This window comes from Euprymna scolopes, chromosome 9 (genome assembly GCF_053919585.1).
Source record: "Euprymna scolopes isolate OS-2025 chromosome 9, ASM5391958v1, whole genome shotgun sequence".
Lineage (NCBI taxonomy): Eukaryota > Metazoa > Mollusca > Cephalopoda > Sepiida > Sepiolidae > Euprymna > Euprymna scolopes.
The window spans coordinates 126,402,630-126,416,344 of NC_136490.1; positions in this window are offsets into that span (position 1 = coordinate 126,402,630).

The following is a 13,715-nucleotide window of genomic DNA, read 5'->3' on the forward strand; positions in this document are numbered from 1 at the left end:
CTACAACACTCGCTTTTGATGATAATCGGATGCACCGATAAAAAGTGCTTGAGACGAATAGGGTTGAACAACAACTTTTGGGCGCCATTTTATACAACATGCCCGCTGAAATAATAAATAAAAAAAAACGCTCGGCGAATAGAAAGGATATCCATAAAAATCGGGGGGAAAAATATTCTAAAGAAGCTTTGAGTAGAAAAAGAAAATAAATTTTTAAAAGCGTAAAAAAAAATATGAAGAATGCAGTTTAAATTCCTGAGAAAAAAACAAACAAACAAACTAAATTTAGCTTATTGCAGACTTAGCACTTGCATAAGCCTACTTTCAAAAAGTCTACAATTACAAAAGAGAATATAAGGAAAGAAAGAAAGAAAAAACTTAATTAAAATTGTTAAATAGAAAACGGGGATCATCAGTTGCCTATCATGTAGCTGTTTCGGATATATATATGATTATTAAATTATTATATACCTACAGACACTAGTATTTCATCCTTTTGGGAATCATCAGTGCAGGGTGTCACGATTACCATCAGTCGATAGATTCGAACCCGGAAACAGAAGACATCTTTGGCTTCATTAGCAAGGACATAATCAATTCGGCTACCGTTAACCGCGAGAAATATTGTTAAAATTTAAACATTTATTTTTAAAAATGTTTTTAACGTCTGTCAGAGTGATCTAATCATGATATGATGATCTGCATATAGGAAACTAATACCATATTGAACTTGATTAAATAAATAACTAAATAAAGCTTATATGACTAAAACCTTATGGGTTTTTTTTTTTAATTTAATATCTTTGATTGTACATCTATGGATTTCCGAAAGAAATCGTTTTATATTCTAGAACAGTTAAATCAGCCGCTTAAGAAAATAGCAAATTTATAAAAAATAAAAAAATAAAAATAAAAATAAATAATAAAATAATCGTTTTTTAACAAAAATAAAAATGGTAGATTCTGGAAATCTTGCCACTCATTTGTTTCTCCGCCCGAATCCGTGACTGCCTGGAATGACGGCTATGAATATTCAAAAAAATTGAGACCTTCTGCTCTGAACAGTGAATGCACTTGACTTCTACAAGGTCACTTGTCACTTAATAATAATGGTGTTTCAATAAAGCCATTTTATTCAATTTATCATCTTTACAGTTTGCTTTAGTTGTAATATTTGAATCTGGATTTTTTTTTATTTGTTAACAGCAAGACTACCGGGCGTTGTCCGTCTTATATGAAATATATATCCATCCATCCATGCTTCCGTTCAGTCTTGAAAGACAAAGGATACCCCTTACGGGCAGTAGCGCGTGTAATTGTGAGGCAAGGGTTGTGCAATCCTCAACCACACCTCTCCTGAATTGGCACTTCTTGAGTCTAGTGGCAAGGAGAAGACCAGGACGACTGGAAGCAATGCCGAGATAAGCGGAGAGAGCACACACAGCACCTGAAAGTCCCAAATAGTCACCCATTTAGTACTGACCAGATTAAACGTTGTTTAAAATATATAATTCCATTGATGAATAAACAATTATCTAATCCTACACATTTCGCCCGTTAAAAACGAACAAAAGTTATAGCCCGTTTATTTAAAATGAGTGTTTAAAGTAAAATTGGTTAAATATGGTTAAATTTGTGCACATTTTTACATTAAATACTAATCCATATTAATCACAAATACCATAATACTTAGTTCGCTGCAACTTATAATAGCACAGATCCATACAAAATTTCAACCTGATCGTCTCAGAAGTTTTGTTTGGAAACTTCTAGAGTTATTATGGTATTCCTATTAATCCTTATCAATCTCCAAGTGTGCATCGAACGGATATCATAATACTTAGTTCGTTGCACATTATCATAGCAAAGGTCTATAGAAAATTTCAGCCAGATTGGCACAGTAGTTTCATCTTTATATTTTACTTTAGTTTGAATATTTGAATGTTTACTTTTTATTTGCTAATAATAATGTTACCTGGTGTTGCCTGCGTATTATATAAAATATAATAAATATAATATATGTAATATGATAAATATGATATAACTATAATATAAAATACCAGTCATAGTATAAACAGTCTGTATAATATTCTGTTTGTTTCTTCCTTGGCACGTATGTTATGCTTTGAAAAAGGCCAATTAACATTTTTGAAGGTCAAAAGACTTTAAAAAAAAAACGCCAAATTCGGCAAATTTAACTTTAGAAAGACTAATCCAGCAACCTTAGATAAGAATATGAGAGTGATCTCCCTTTGATGTAGCGTCGTTTTTGAATATCATTAATATCTATTATAAGACAAAAGGAACTCTGTGTGTGCGTGAGTGAGTAATTTCCCTATGGACTTTGAAACAACTTGGTCGATTTTTATGAAATTTCACACAAATGTACTTCATGTATCTGATAGTGTTCTTAAATAGGTTTTGTACCGGAATACCTTCGATAAGTATTGATAATCATAAACAATCTGATAAAAAAAGAACAGACGATTTTGACCACTTTATGTAGCCGAACATTGCAAGTGCATTTGAGAAGTTTTATTGTCACTCAGGCGGAGAGGTACGGAATAAAAAAAATCAACAGTAGGTTCTTTGATATGACAGGGACGCGTTCGCAATGTTTTTTTAGAGCACAACTGAAAAAATACTTGACATTTTGCATTTAAATCTTTAATTCAAGCCGTTATATATAAAATAATTCTATTAAATCAACAGTAGGTTCTCTACAGTGCAATGTAACTACACCGTTTTGTGGACTAAGTCACTATGGAAAGCCATGTGAACCTTCCTCTCAGTGCACCGCGATGGGCTCCCAACTAGAACCGGCAATCAATCGATTTGATTGAAAAATGGCCGATTTCAACGATTTTGATGACAATAAATATATGGGAGTGTGAAACATTCGTTGATCATCATTCAATCCCGGGCAAGATCGGATCTTTCTGCTACTAGTAAAATAATGGGTAGATTGAAGAACTACATTTAAAGTGTACCTATTCTTGTTTGTTTTATGCATTTTTCTTCATCAGTCAATAATCTCCATAGTGTTTTTTTTTTTTCTTCTACCACTATTTGTTCTGGATATGACCTTAAACTATATCCAGTGGTGAGGCCCCAGTTTGCGGACTTTGGGGAGTGTGGAGCAACTCTTTAATTGCCATTGCTCCCAGGTCTACTCTGACCCGGAGTGGTAGTACCTGTTAGGGCCCCAACTATGGGTTAAATAGAAACCGACTTGAAAACAACAAATATATTCTATTAGGGTTGATATGCCGTAAAACAAAAAACAAGCAAACCAATCTACCACTACTCGTTGCAGACTTTGATCTCCACGGAGAAAAACAGGAAAAAAAATCTATACAATTACCTTAGCTACTATTAAGTACACGGAGAAAGAGACTACAATAACAATAAAACTAATACTGAACAAAGAATAAAGACGAAATATATAGAAAATAAATATAAAAAATCCCCGCCTAAAAGAAAAAAAAAGAAAAAAAAAACACGAGATTGCTTGCATCTAGTTAAGTGGCCCACAGACCCTGCTGACAGGGCATTTAAGATACAACAGGCAGAGAAAGCAGTTAATTTACGGTCGCTTGATTTTATAACCGGTGTTAGCAGGTGGTGCACGACGATGCGTCGACGTAAGGACCGAGCATCTTTGATGTCCTTTAGCCAAGCCCCCAGCTCGAAAAAAGTCCATGTAACAAGATAAAAGTTTTGTTTAAATTGTCGACATTTTGGCCGGAGATTTGAAGGTCAAGCGAGTGGACCACACGGGGCGAGAAAGTGGCCATTGCCTTTCCCAGTAGATGGTCACAAGATCGGTTTATTCGTATCCCATTTTAAAGCAAAGGACCGGCAACTTTAAGAAAATACAATTCACTAGATTAGTTCAGTGTTCTTCTATCTGCTTGCGTCGTATTTCAAGCTGGGTTTATCCGGGCGGTGGCAATACGTCAGGCAAGGAGTGGCTTCTTCCAAAGATGGCCGTAGATAAAAACTCTGAGGGGGCAAAACTGATGGAAAAGAATAGAAATAAATAAAAATAGATATAGAAAGAGGGAGGAAAAGGGTAAGAGACGGGTATGTTGTAAACAAAACTAGAAGTTTATTATTCAGAAAAAAATTCTTTGCAATGGACAATAGAAATGGTTGCTTTAAGAAACTTTAGCTTATACGCCCAAGAATTAAAAAATATATATATACGAGTTTCTGTCCATCGGTCAATAAAGCTTAAGTTTGAAATATTCTGAGATGTAATGAAAATAGCATATTTTAGTTTGTCATACCAAACTGAATAAAAGTTTTATATTATCTATATATTAATATGATAGCGTGTTTGTTATTTTTTGTGTCACGCTTACATCCAGGTCGTTTAATTGTTATGTACTTCCATTTCTTGACATAAATAATTTTATCAAGAATTCTTCATAAGTTTTGGTTTCGGTTTCGATTATGGCGGAAGGAACTCGAGTTATATATATATGTATATATATATGTGTGTGTGTGTGTGTGTGTGTGTGTGTGTGTGTGTGTGTGTGTGTATATACAAATATTTTTTCCTTAAGATTTATTTCAGTTTCGATTCAAGCTAATGCACCCAAGTCATATGGATATATTTTTTATGTTTGAAATCGCAACTTTATAATATATAAAAATCGATAGAACATTAACTCTATAATAATATATACGAATTATGCAAGAATTCAAATATCATATTTAAGCGTACTTTATGACTGGGCTTTGCTGGGCGTTCATGCTAGCTTAGATAATAATTATGCAGTTTTAACAACAAAAAAAAAAGACTACAATAATATCAGAGCATCTCCATTTACACTGAATATCTACAGAATGCCAACAGTAATATATTACACATAAATTAGTCCACTGTGGAATTTTCAAAGGTCTCGCTAGTTGTAATTATTCTAACTATTGGTCTTATCTTGAATGTTATTCATACAATGTTTCGGCCGATGCAGTCTCCAACCTTCTTTTGGTATATCGTGTCAAACTCAGGAATCTTTCTGTCGAACTTGTAAACCTGTCTCGAATTTTGAATGGAACACTTTATTTAATCCACGAGAGTGGCATGTTCTTGTTCCCTCAGCCATGGCTGGGTAGAAGTCCTAAGGTGCAATTGAATGTCAGCTACACTGAGGATTGGACTTTTGTACCTATTTACAATGCCTCCCCATGGGACAGAGTTAGACACCAGGGTCGTTTTTTAACGTGGAGAAAAGGTACAAAAATAAAAATTGTCTCAGTCGTGAAAGATTTCTCCTCCACTGAAAGAAAACTAGAAACGGAAGTGCCGCATCTGAAGAACAGATACTACCCTTTGAGTACACTGTGTCAGAGTTTAAAAATATGCCAGCATAATTCTTGTTTGTCTTTTCTGTTTAGTTTAAGATGTTTCTCGTGTTGGAAGGAAACGTGAAATTCTCTTCGAATTCTGGTCATCGCTCGTATTGACGTTTTCTACAATGAAATGTATTGTTTGAAATGTATTCCATCAGATAATGCTGAAAGCAAAATAAATGACAATGATTGTACAATGATAAAATATATTTTATGATCAGTTTTTTTTTTTGCGTTAAAATCGAAATTTATTCATTTTATACAAATCATCCAGCAGAAATAATTACACGATGCAAAAATAGTCTCCCCACTCCCAAATACAAAGAATTCTAGCAATGTGTATGTACATGAAAGTTTTTATATGTGTACGACGGTAACGAATAAGGCTAGAAAGCTACACATTGTGGTTTAGATTCTTGCTGATGGCACACCAGTCATTTTTTTCTTTTTTACTTTTGAATGATTGCTATATATTGGGTGCAATATAATAACCAACAGAGTATTGACTCTATGATAATAAATATCAAAACTGTATAAATTACAGTATCATATTTAAGCAAATTTTACAACCAGGCAACGCCGGGGAAGGCTTACCTCTATGTATTGGATACAATATAATGATCAAGAGAAAATTGTCTCTTTAATACAGTGTGGCCCCAAAAAACGGGCCCACTAATATATAATTAGGCCCCGTTTCTTAGTGTTTTGTCCGAATGAAATGAAACTTTGGTCATAACTAGATTATTATATTCAAAATATCACATCAAAACACTAGGGTCTTTGGCTTTTTTTTCTCAGTTCTACAGCATATGTTCTATATGGCCTCCATTTAGCTCCGTGCATTTCTTGAGGTGCAGCACAAAGTTGTCCATGACGTTCTTACAGACCGAATTGGTAATGGCTCTCATCTCCTCCCTGATGGCTTCCTTGAGTTCCGTGATGATTCTGGTTTTTCCTGCGTAAATCCTGTCCTTAAGATACCCTCAAAGAAAAGAATCTGGGGGGGAGGCTTAGGTCCGGGCTATGAGGTTCCCACTCAAAATCAGTCTTGAGACTGATCACTCGGCCTCCGAAGTTCTCTTTCAGCCAATCTCGGGACAGGGTTGAGGTGTGAGAACTTGCTCCGTCCTGCTGGAACCAGAACTTGCTCATGAGCGACGTGTAGATGGTCTGGAGCTCACTCTTGAAGGTTTTGAGGACCTCCACATACCATTCCTTGGTGACTGTCACTGCTGCACCAGATTCTTCGATGAAAATTGGTCTGATGATGCCTCTGGCCGAGATTGCAGCCCACACTGTGCACTTAGGAGAGTGCAGGAGCTTGGTGGATGCTGCCTTGGGTCAATAGGGCCCCCAGAAGACATTTGTCTTGGAGTTCGCCTTTCCATCAAGATGGAAGTGAACTTCATCTGAGGTCCAAAGGAGGTTAAGGAAACTTGGTGTCTCCTCGATTTTCTCGAGCATCTTGACTGCCATAGCCCTCCTCTGCTTCTTCTCTGAGACTGTAGGGGTCTGCATCATCTGTATTCTGTATGGGTAAGCCCTGATATCGTTCACCAGTACTCTCCTGCAAGTCTCACGGAACATACCGAGGGACTGACTTCACTTACGCATGGAGCGTTTCGGACTCTGCTGGAGAGACTCTCTCACTCTTTCGACCAACTCAGCTGTTCACTTCTTGGGACGTCTCGAGTGGCTTGAACGGTTCTCTCTGGCAGCATTGAGGTTCTCCACGGTCCTATACTTCTCGAAGTGGTCCACGCAGTTCTGAATTCTGATTTTCGATGGAGCCTTTTCACATTCGAACTGACACATGAAACTGTCATGGGTTTTCTTAAACGAGCCTGTCTTGTAAAATTTAACACAGCGTATTCTTTGTCCCAGCTCCCATTGGGGTCTTGATGTACTCACGGTCGTTGATTCTGCCATGTCCTATAAAATAAGGGCAATCAGTGAATAAATAATCGAGATATCACATAAAGTATACACGGGGCCCCTGTTTTTTGGGGTCACCCTATAATAAATACGAAATCTGTGTAAATTAAAATATCATATCCACACGTATTTTATGACCAGGCAATGCTGAGCGAACTGCTAGTATATAGTAAATGGCTTTGCCCAGTTCATTGCTTGAACCTGAGTTTTAAATAATAAAGACAAAAACTTTCGCATTTATGTGTATAAATAGATAAATATTAACAGTTATTCATATAAATAAATATTAACAGTTATTCATATAAACAGATAGACATTAACAGTTATCCATATAAATAGATAAATATTAACAGTTATTCATATAAATAGATAGACATTGACAGTTATCCATATAAATAGATAGACATTAACAGTTATCCATATAAATAGATAGACATTAACAGTTATCCATATAAATAAACATTAACAGTTATTCATATAAATAGATAAATGTAAACAGTTATTCACATAAATAGATAAACATTAATAGTTAGAGCTTTATATGAATAATAATTAAATGTGGCTGCTCATATCAGTTTTAGCACATTTTATTTTTCATTATCATTAACTACTTCCTATGAGTTCTTACACAGGTCATTATCAATGATTTCTCACTGATAAGAACCGGTGGTTTACCCTGGAGTCTGAGTGACGAATCTCTCCAGATTTCCAATACTCTCCACCTTTTTCCATGGTCATTGCAAACATCTCCTGATTAGCTGCAGGCAACGACCATTATTCTTCTTAAGGCTTATATGACAATAACCTTCCCAAGGTCTCAGAGTTCTTTGAACTTTTCTTGTGGGGGTCTGGTTAGTGCTCTTCCTGCTCGGTCTTTTCATGCTTTTTAACCCTTCAAGACTTTTGTGTGATATCAGCCAAGGCTAGTGCCGTCTCGTGTTTTGGGAGGATTATAGAAAGACTAGAAACGTCTCGTCAATGAGAAATACGTAGTAAGAAGAAGACAAGGGCCCTCCCCCACTAGATTTTTTAAGTTAGTTTTGTACTCTGTCAAGACAGGAAATAATGCTGTAGATAACACCTCTTCCGATGTAGCAATAAATTTTAGGACGTATTTGTTTTGTTTATACAGGTAGAGGATTGCGTCAGAGGTGAAATACCTTCTGGAGCGGTAGAATGATCCAACCATTTTTTCCGTGACCTTGGCAATGAATTTGATATAAATCTTCCATTTCTTGACTATTGCCTCAGTCTAGAAGAACTTCGTTTACTGACGTCGGACAGAATAAACTGTGTAGTATCAGAATAAATACTAAACTTTGAAATATTTATTTGCACACAATATAAAATTACATTATGAACAAATTAGGCACACGGTCATTCAAAAGTGTGGGGATAATCGGTGTCTTTGGTCATCCTTGGGCTCAAATATTTAAAATTATCTATCTTGCCCTTAATCAGAAACATCTCAGTCACCACAATACCACATTTACTTCAGCGGCTGTCCTACTTAAGATAACCCCAAATTTTAAATGGTTTTATTGAATTCACTTTGATTATCGACTTGATATTGGTTTCTACAATTCTTTCCAGAGAAACTAAATAAATTGCCAACATTTATAAATAAAAATAATGCTCTGGAACCAACAGGATTCAAACTTGGTACACTCAAGCATCATTATCTATTTCACCACGGTCACTTTGTAGTTATTTCAATGTATTAATTAAATGCAATTTAATCTCGTTAACCCATGTCCTCAAGTGGCTGTTAGTCTTTATAAATAATGACTTACTGAATAGTAATAAAAGTATTTGTTTTAATTCTTACGAGAAGACCATATGAAGGTTGCCAACATCTATAAGAGAAAGTGGTGCGATGGAACCGACTGGATTCGAACCTGTCACACCAGGGTCGTCAGTTTGTGCTGTTATCTACTTCAGCACAGTCACCTTGTTATATATCTATAAAACATTTCCGTTTTCCCCTTCTGAAGTTGCAACTATTTCTGTGGCCACCACTTAACTCTGTACGAACATCACAACTCTTCTAGACAAAACTCATCAGAACATTTGCACATCTCCAGCTTCCAATATCAGATAATTGCTAGCTTAAAACACACTTTGGTTTCAATCTTTGTGCAGTGTAGCTTCCCATTTTTTCTTCTTTTACTCACTTATGATTGCTCTTAGCCCCCAAACCATGGACTATCTGAATCGACAAAACAAAACAAAAAACATCCCTAAAAAATAATAAGGACAATAAAAAAAATTAAACCATTCCTCTCACTGCTACCCAGTCTGTAAGTTCTTTGTGAAGTTTGCAAGTAAACCCTGGTCAGCAGTCACATTGTACAAGGTTCATGATTGGCCAAAGCCAATTCCTGCAAGCGTATCTCGAGACCAATCATAATAAAATATGAAATATTTGCCAGTGGCTTTGATCAAAGTGTGATTGCCAGTGGCTGCCGGCATTAGGAAGTCTGCCTAGTAAATCATCCCCTTTCCATACAATATATAAAGGAAGATCTCGGCTGTAGATCTAGACTAAACTCTTTCATTTCTTCTCTTCGCCCAATTTCTTTCTGAACGATGCTGCAAGATTAGGTTTGTTTATTCATATTTTTTTGCTGGAGAGAGGGGGGGAGAGGCGCAAAAAATTGGCGGATTTCAATCATCCATTTTATTCTTTGTGTTTTGTTATAGAATAACACAATCAATAGTTGTCTTTTATCAAATTTTTCTTTTAGTTAGCTGATCGGTTCAGTGGGTTATTCGCTAAGATATGCTAGCTTGCACTTTAACTTCGAGAAGTGAGGTGAAAGTGACTAAGTGGTTAACGACACGGACTGACTACCTGGGGGGGGGGGCAAGTTTAGTACAATTACTTTTAATTGGAAAGAGTGGTTAAGTCTATGCTTAAGAAATACAGACTTTGAATCCTAGTCTTATTATTGTGTGTATATATATATATATATATATATATATATATATATATATATATATATATATATATGTATATATATATGTGTATCTATATATGTATATATATGTATATATGTATACATATATATGTGTATATGTATATATATATATATATGTATGTGTATATATTCAAAAAATCGAAAGCGCTCGTGTGAACCATGGAACATTTGTAAATACCTTCCATCTTGAAGTTAAAAAAATCTTACGAAAGATCGAAAAAATGAAAAAAAGAATCATTAAGCAAGGTATCTCTGTTGTTTTTAATAATGTTTGCCTGAATGAAGGAATGCTGTCTAAATACACTAATATATATATATATATATATATATATATATATATATATATATATATATATATATATATATATATATATATAAAGCTGAACGTCTGTGTGTGTCTGGTCACGAATAGGCTCCTATACGGTTGACTATTATAGAAAACTGATCACATATAATGATAGAAGATGTATCGAGACACAGGAATGGGTATGTTTGATCTGGCATAATGATGATTCATCAAAATTGTGGGGTCTGCGTACGTGACTGGTCCACAAAGTATGGAAAAAAAAAAAAAAAAAAAACGTTTACAAGTGTTTTTGATATAGATGTACATAATAATACTTTGATAAGTATGTTTTAACTTAAATAGAGATGGCATAATAAAATTGTGGGGTCTGCGTTCGCGCCTGGCCTCCATAGAATGGAAAAAGGCACAAACTTTAATAAAGACTTTTTATATCTATCTGCGTAAGTATACTTTGATAATTATGTTTCAGTTTGAAGAAATATGGTATAATAAAATTATGGGGTGTTCGTTCGCACCTGACCTCCATAGAATGGAAATATGTCACAAAGTTTAACAAGGTTTTTTAATATAGATCCACAGAATATTGTGATAAGTGTTTCAGTGTGAACATGTATGGTATAATAAATTATGGGGTTTATCTATTTTATTTTTACTTTCATCATATTTTGCTTTGATTTTGATACCCCCAAATTCGAAGATATCTCTTTACAACCCTTCCTTTTCATAACCTCTCATACTTTCATAAATCAGAGTCGATTTTCTGTAGGCTGTTTTTGAACCCAGTCAACGACGAGTACTTTTGCTAGTATATATATATATATATATATATATATATATATATATGATTAGTTTTTTTGGAAAAAGAATTCCAGCAGAGTGCTCAATTAAAAGGAAAATCCAAATTTTAAGAGCGTACTTATATTTTGTGTACAGAAAGTTGTTAGTTGAGACAGGTCATTGGTACCGTCGGTTTCAAGCCCGATAATAAGGCCCGTTTAAGGTATCCTTATCGAGCTCTCTTCAGCCAACATTCGTCTATCTTATAACCGGAAGTGTGAAGTATATATACCTCGCGAATCCACGTTCAAATCTCGTTTTGTTTAATCCCCCCCCTTTTTTTTTTTTTTTTTTTTTTTATCTATCTATATATATATATATATATATATATATATATATATATATATGTATATCGGGTAATGTAATACCTAATTTTCAACTTTGAATTATTTAAATTTAAGATCTAATTTCGAAAAAATGTTTTTTTTATATGAATCGATTTTAATTTGAACCCCATTTAATTTTAAAATCTCTTTCCTTATGTATAAAAACTTCAAAATCTGTATTGGTATCGGTTAAAAACTTTAAAATTCGTTTAATTATATCGAACATTTAAAAATTTCCAAAAATACGTTTAAAGTTTAAAAAAAATATATTTTTAATTATATCGAATCACGATTAAAAATTTCGAAATACGTTTAAAAATTATTTTTTAAAAACCCAAATCTTTCAAGGTTTGGGTAAGTGAGTATTTATCTATCCTAAGTGATTTCCCTAGTTTATTAACATTATTATATTTTTCTATAGTTTTAAATTCGAAATAGATTATAAATTACATTTATAAAATATAATTTTTTTTTTTTTTTTTTTTTTTTTTTAATATATATATATATATATATATATATATATATATATATATATATCCTGGCTTGAGGTAGTTGCTTGTCTAACCGCACTGATGAGCTGTGAAACAGCGAAACAGTACTGTATGTGGATGACTATAATGCTCTCTATCTTGGGTTTAGCATATTGGGAAGTGATATACAATTACCATTAGCGTATTAAGCGATGCTTTTGTGTAAACAAATTGAGCTTGGGTATTTGGACAATGTCAAAACATTGTTAATTCACTGCCCGCATTCCAGCAGCTGAATAGCGCAACGGTTAGAAGCTCTGACTGTCGTTTGGGCGATCGGGTTCCGACCTGGCTTGAGGTAATTGTTTGTCTAGCTGCACTGATGAGTTGTGAAACAGCAAAACAGTACTGTATGTGAATGATTATATATATATATATATATATATATATATATATATATATATATATATATATACTAGCAGTTTGCCTAATGTTGACTGGTCATAAAATACACAAAAATATTATATCAGGTTGACAAAAAAAGTTCTTGTGGTTTTTAACTTTTCAATTCAGATGAACATATCTCGCCTCAAACAAAAATTTATAGCTCGAAATAAGCACTATCAGAATGAGCACACTTTTTTCAATGCAAAACAAATGTATTTATGCCAGTAACGCGAACATCTTGCGTTCTGGTACTGATGAAGTCGGTGAAGACGTTTTCATGTCGCGTATGTTTTTGAAGCATTTCTTATGCAGAAAGTTGTCAAGATGCTGAAAAAAGTGATAGTCGGTAAATTAGAGCTCTAGAGAGTATGGTGAATGAGGCAAAGTTTTGTAGCCCAATTTTGTTAACTTCTGCAAGGTAGGGTGAGCAACCTGCGGTCGGCCATTGTTATGGAGGAGAATTGGGCTTTTTCTGTTTACTAATGCTAGATGTTTGGATGTTGTGGAAATTTCTGATGCATTTCATCCATTTGTCGACAGTTTTTTCTGCTGCATTGTTTTTGCTTGCATTCAAAACTGTAATGAATAAGACCGGTCACAGACAACCACACAGGCAGTATGACCTTCTTTTGATGCAACTTTGGCTTCGTGAAGTGTCGTGAAGCTCTGTCGGCGTCTTACCACTGAGCTAAGCATCGCTGGTTGTTGTAAAACCCCACTTTTCATCTCAAGTCACAACCCAGTCGAGAAACAGTTCATAAAAGAAGGGAAGATGACACTTCATAATGACATTTCTTTTAGCTGTCATTCAATTCGGGAGGCAATCATACACCAAGTTTTTTGTCTTTTCCACCTCTCTCAAATAGTTGAAAATCGTCGTATACGTTACGTCTAATTCAAAAGCAAGTTTTCGAACAGTTGAGCACATATTGGCTTCGACTGAGGCTCTTAATTGATCATTGTCAGCATCAGAGGGCCGACCGCTACACTAATCATTTTCAAGGCTCGCTGCATCGAAATTTCTTCAACCACCATTGTGCCGTGCGTTCAG